Source organism: Atta colombica, unplaced genomic scaffold (genome assembly GCF_001594045.1).
Source record: "Atta colombica isolate Treedump-2 unplaced genomic scaffold, Acol1.0 scaffold120, whole genome shotgun sequence".
NCBI classification, from domain to species: domain Eukaryota; kingdom Metazoa; phylum Arthropoda; class Insecta; order Hymenoptera; family Formicidae; genus Atta; species Atta colombica.
Genome location: NW_017259207.1, coordinates 336,758 through 343,333, shown reverse-complemented (window position 1 = coordinate 343,333; position 6,576 = coordinate 336,758).

Sequence of the window (6,576 nt, the reverse complement as noted above, 5' to 3'; positions counted from 1 at the left end):
TATATATATATATATATACATGAAACATTCTAAAATAGATGTAACCTTTCTCGGTATTTCTAAAGTGTTCCAATCTGCATAAAATTTTAAGAAAAGTTTTCACCAAGAATAACTATAAATTAATTTTCTGAAATTTCAATTTATAATGTAATAATTATATCTCTATTATTATTAGGTTGTTATCTCAGATAAGTTATCGATCGATATTATTCCCTTTACCATAAGAAAAAATGAATCAATTAATTCGTTGCGCTAGAAGGCGTTAGAGGGCGCTATTATATTAATTTTGTGAATTTCGATATTTTCCGGGTCAGCGTCAGTTAGCTATATGTATTCTTTTGCGTTTATTATTAGAGTAACAAGTGAACGTCTTTTGTTAGAATAACAAAACAACCTTATTGTTTAGAGTAATCCATTCATTAACATGATTGTGAACAATCGAGCCTAAATAGGTATGTATCATATAATTGTATTTTTTTTTTAATGATAACATATTAAGTCCATTGGCGTTGCTTGAAATCCCCAAAACGAAATTCATATTTGGGCGTTAAAAAGAAAGAAAGCAAAGATATTGAGCGCAAACAACGTGAATAAACCTATTACTTCCAGGAGAAATGAGATATTTTTGAATTTTTCATGATAAAAGAACTAGTGTTTTCTCGCAGGAACGCGTTTGGCTTTTAGCGAATCCGCGGATCCGAGCACAATATTTGTCAGCTGTGGGTAATAAACATTCAAAATTGAAGCAAGATACAATTAATTCTTAGCGATGACTTTTTGATTATTTACTATACGCGATGAGTTATTCGCATCTCTCGAATTAATTTGTATTATTTTTAAAAGTTCTATACAAAAATTATTAAATGGTTCTTTATATATATTCTTTAATTATATACATCTTTAGTATAAAATATATTTATAAAGTTATATATTAAAAAAAAAGAAAGAAATAAAAATCATTATTTAGTCAAGTATTCCTAGTATTTAAAAAAAAAGAAACATATAAGACACAAATGGCTCAATCGTGTGTATTAAAAGAAAAATTAGAGTATTTAAAAATGAAAAATATATGTATTTCACATATAGAACAAGATAGCAGAAAGTAAAGTTCATTTTTTAATTCATATCTCTTAATTAAAAAATGAGGATATTTATGTGTTTTAATTTTTAATATAAAATATTTCAAAGATTTCAACACAAACAAAGTAAATACACATACACATTTTTAAAAATATACAATTTCTTTTGCTTCAAAGAGCTATTTTTTACAAAAATATTAATTTGAGAAATAGTTTCAATTTTCCTTTCCAAATGAATATTCTTTCATTTTCTCATATGTTATGCAAGTATTTGTAAATTATACATTTTATATCTAGAACTATATCATCTCAGTTGATGTGAACTTGTACAATAGTTCCATCCGAATACGAATGTCATTTGTAGAAGCTATTCAGAACTTTTCTGATCCAATACAGATACCAACCTGCCAGCGATAATTCTAATTCGGAAGCCTCCCAAAATGTCTGTCAAACGAGAACGAAACTCAATCAGAAGCCCATCTATCGTATTATTCGCACAAAGCAGACCTCGGATTAGATTATCTATTCGCGTTTCCCCCTACACATTATGTACTCTCGGCAGTATAATGCTCATGATGTGCGCGTGTAGCCGCAACAGGAGATTATAGCGTATCCACGATTAACCGTATGACCCTGATCCCACGATATTTTGCATCGTGCATCCTTGTAACGCGCCGCGCTGTAAATTATCTAGACCACCGAACCACGAAGATTGAATTTCGTGGGAGCCCGCGGTAGAAAGAAAATCTGGAATGTCCTGTAATTCGAGTAAATTATACTCATATCGGCCTCGGGAGTACAGTCAACATGCATATACTAAATGCAACATCATTTGATTAGTCAATTAGCAAAATTCTTTCTAATTGGTCAATCAAATACTTTTATTTGTAGTGAATCAATTTCACAAAAAGAATCTGAATCTACAACACGCTGAACCATTTCAGTAAAAATTGTTGAAAAATTTATATGAAAGTTAATACATTTTATGGTCCACTCAAATTTTTAAAATAAAAATATTAATTTAACACAGGACGAATATGTCAGAAAATAACAAATATTATATAAAATTAACACAAAAAAGATAATACTGATATAATTTGTAAGCAAATTGTGAAAACATATATTTTTTCCAGTGAAATTAATATTTATGATATATTAAATTAATATTTTTATTCATTTGTTTTAGAATTTACGTTTTAAAATATCTTATTTTTATGTTATTTTGACACTAACAAAAATATTTAATATCAATTCAACACAAACTATTTAAATAACATAATCATATTATATTAAATTAACACTTAAATATGTTAAAAATTCAATACAGAATTTTAACATAAAGCTTAACAATAACAAATAGACTATTTCTAAAATAAATATAAAGTTTTTTACTGTGCGACAGTTTATACGCTTTAAGGTCATGAAATGTACGCGAAGCGCGTACATTTCATGACCTTAAAGCGTAATGAGTTATACGTTACAACTTTCATCCCGGTATTCGTTAGCGACTGCTAAGGGCCTTTTTATTAAAGAGTGTGAAGAGATAAATCATCCGGTACGTTGATTATTCAATTTCGATTTTATTTTAACGAATGACTATTTTAACGAATAGCGACAAAAAATGTATCACTTAGTGCTCCATTTTGACCGAATTGCTTCCGTTCTTCGCGTAAATTCGAAATTGATCGTATCACTGCGGCAAGCGGTAGCATTTGTCGATTATTAAGAGTAGGTTAATCCTTTTAGCGCATATTGAATGTAATATGAATTTTGCACGATCAATAATATTGATAAGTAATATCGAATTAGTAATAACAGTAAGCACTGAAAAAAGAGGTTACATTAATTGGAATTCTAGTTGAACAAATCAAAATTTTCTGATTGAATTTGTGATTTTGAGATAACTATTTTGATTTTATGATCAGAATCTTCTGATTCATTTATTTTTAATCAGAAATTTTTCTCAATGCATCAATAATTTTACAATCTTACACAATCAATATTATTGACTGAAAATATTAATATTTTAGTTCCGTTTTTTGTACATTATGAATCTTACGCAATCAATGACTGTGTTTAGAAGAGAAAATTTCTCAATCAGCGCTTAGTGATTTTTTAATATGATTGATTCTTGCTCTCTTATTGTTAGTTCGCTGAATCTAAGTGTAGAAACCAATCATGTTAAAGAATCATTAAGCGCTGACTAATAAGTTTTCTCTGCTAAACACCTAAACAGTCAGTAATATTGTTAATTTCAACGAATATTGACAATAATATTGATGGTGATTCGGATTTTTTTATGGAAAAAATGGTTGAGTAATTTTTACAACATTAATAAAAATATTCTAAATATTTTTTCAAATTGTGACAAATTTTGTTTGTCTAAAAATAAAAATATCGAAAGAGTAAGATAAAAAGTACATTATAATTATAATAAATCCATTCAAATGATTATTTATCTTCTATCATCTCTCTCTCTTTCTATAAAGTAAATCACAAGTACTATTCTCAAGATTGTAAGCACGAACAACTCTTAAAATTTATTTTATGAAATATAAAAATTATCTTACAGGCTCTATACTGACGATTGCTCATTTATCAGAAAAGTAAAATAATTTTACATAAGTGGGTGTTCTCACAAGGACCTGCTAATCCACATTTACTAGAATTCTGCAATATACATTTTTTTAATTATTTTTCGAGTATCAATATTGTTAAGTAGGTATATAATAGGAGATACTAATACTCGAGAATGAAGAAATCTGATTCACTATCATTATTCTATATCAATTCATCAATATTAACCACACTTGATAAATAATTATATTATTAGTATTTGTTGGTACTGACAGTAATATCCTTTTATTATTGAACATACAAGATCCCTGTAAAAATTCCAGGAGGGAGCGGGGGAGAAATTATAGTAATTAGATTTAGTTAAGATTGAAAAGTATTAATGAAGTTTGAGGCTATTCACTATACGAGTCACTGTACTATTCATCGAGTCGTTATAGGAGACCTACGTCACGCTAGGTGTTGCAAGAATGTGAGATATTAGCGACGCTTATAAATTGAAAGACAACATGAAGCTTTTCTACTGATTTATGATCTTCTTTGGTTTTCTTCTTTCTCGTCTATAAAACTTGTAACACAAAGCTTGACATAATAGAAGCAATGATTACGCGGAGGATGTCTAAGAAGGAACTTTCCGGGTAGAAAAACACAAATAAAAAGTGGAACGTATATTCTTTATGCTTTTCGAAGAAAAACATAGATGCGAAAGAGCGCATTCGCTCGATATTAGACATTGCTCTCGCTAATTAAAGCATATTTAATTTTTCAATAATTAACTACAAAGTATTCATAACTTGTAATTGCTTTCGTTTCGAGAAATTAATGGAAATTAATAACTATTTCAACAACGATGTGCTCGGTGATATTGCTACGTTGATAAAAAAGTGATACATCTCAAAATTAGTCATTTTTCAATTATCAATTTTTCAGTAGCAAAAAATATCAGCAATATTTCTTCAATTCTGAGAGTTGGGAATGTAAGGTAAACATTTCTCTGACCGGACATATATTTATATTTGAACATTTACACAAAACTTTATATATTTAAATTATTGTTAATCTCAAATACTTTTTAAAATGTAATATTATAATTTAATTGAGGGGATATATGGAATAAAGACCTAATTACAACATTGATTTTAATGAAAATTAAAATAACTTGTTACTTTTTTATTGTACACAAATGTATGAGTACAATATCAAATGAATTTATAGAATGTCTTTAAGAAGTTACATGTTACAATACTTCTCTATTACGATCAATCACTATATAAAAAAGCTAATTTCCAGAAAAAAGATCTAAGTAGAATTGTATCTTTATTCCGCCGATCCCTTCAATTGTAATATTTAAGTACAACTAAATTACAATACTGTAATAAAAAAAGCATTTGAGATTAATAATAATAAATTTTGTGTCCCAACATAGATACATGTCCGGTTATTTGGACATTTTGGACATTTCTAAAATTTTAAATTGAAATAATATTTTAATTAGGATAGTGAATATGCAATTTCTACCTTACTTTCTTTTCATGAATTAAAACTTTTTTCATGAATTAAAATTTTTTAAATTAAAAAATTCGTAGCACTATTTCATTTGTATCATCTACGTGTTTACAAGAAAAATTGTTGGCAATAATTCGATAGAGTAAAGATTTAAAAACTTGTTTTTTTAATTACGATACGATGATTTTTAACGGATATATGAAAATTCAAAGTCAAAATGCTTTTTTTTAATTTGCGATAATTCAATAACAAAAAATCTTAGGATTATTTTTTAAAAATGATTTTAATGTGCGAAAAATTTAGCTTTTATATCATGGAAAGTTGAAAATTTTTGTAAGTTTTTGTGCACCAAAATAGGCCCACAGAATTAGAAAAAAATTTTCCATTTTGTTCAGCTCTTTTTATATATAAATTTTTTATATATAAAAATTTTATATATAAAAATTATCAAACTTAAAAGAAATTCAAAAGATATATAATGATCTTTCGAAAGTAGAAATTTTTTTTAAAGAATGAATTTTTTTTAATTACTTGCGCAAACAAAATTTGTTTTAAATTATTATTGTTCAATAAAATAGTTTTTAAAAATTCAAATTTAAAGTTACAATATCGTTATGTTAATAGAAAAATGATTCAAGTATAAAAATTAGGAATTTTTTAATAATGAAAAGAAATAATGTATTTTTGTAAAAAAAAATTTGCAGCTAATTGCTTATATGGAAAAGCATTGGTTACAACTGTAAAGGATACAATTTACACTATACTTGAGTTGTAATGTTTGAATTTTGAAAACTCATGACATAGTTTTAAATAATATATTATAATTAAAAGAGTATTTGGTTGGAACAAACGTTCGTAGCGTTATGAACTTCGAAATTTAAGCAGCTATAATTTCGTTAAAATGAACGAAATTTACATTTAAGAAAAAGTTTTAAAGTTTAATATATTACAATATAATGGATCACCTTCCGATGATCTTGATCTTAACTGTGTTATCAAGATTATGATCACGAGTGACCTTCGGAAGGTTTTAGCCCACGGTCGTCCTTCATTAAAAAGTTATTAACAAAAAAAGTTTGAAAAATAATGTATTGTTTCTGTATTATACATGCATATTATATAAATGCATATTATATAAATACTATTTTAAATATCATTCTACATAGGTTTTGACTTTCAACACGAAGCGATTTTCACTCCTCCCCTCCTTCCTGCTTTAGGGACGCACTTCTCACCTCCGATTCTCATTCCTTCTCCTTCCTGCAAAGGGGTGCACTATTCTCATCTTCGACTCTCACCATTTCTTCCCTCTCTGCAAAGTTATCTGCGCTCTTTTAATTTAGTATACATTTTAAGTATTTAAGTAATTAAAGTACAGAATTTTTGTGTTATACAGCATAACTTTCTTTGAGAGTCG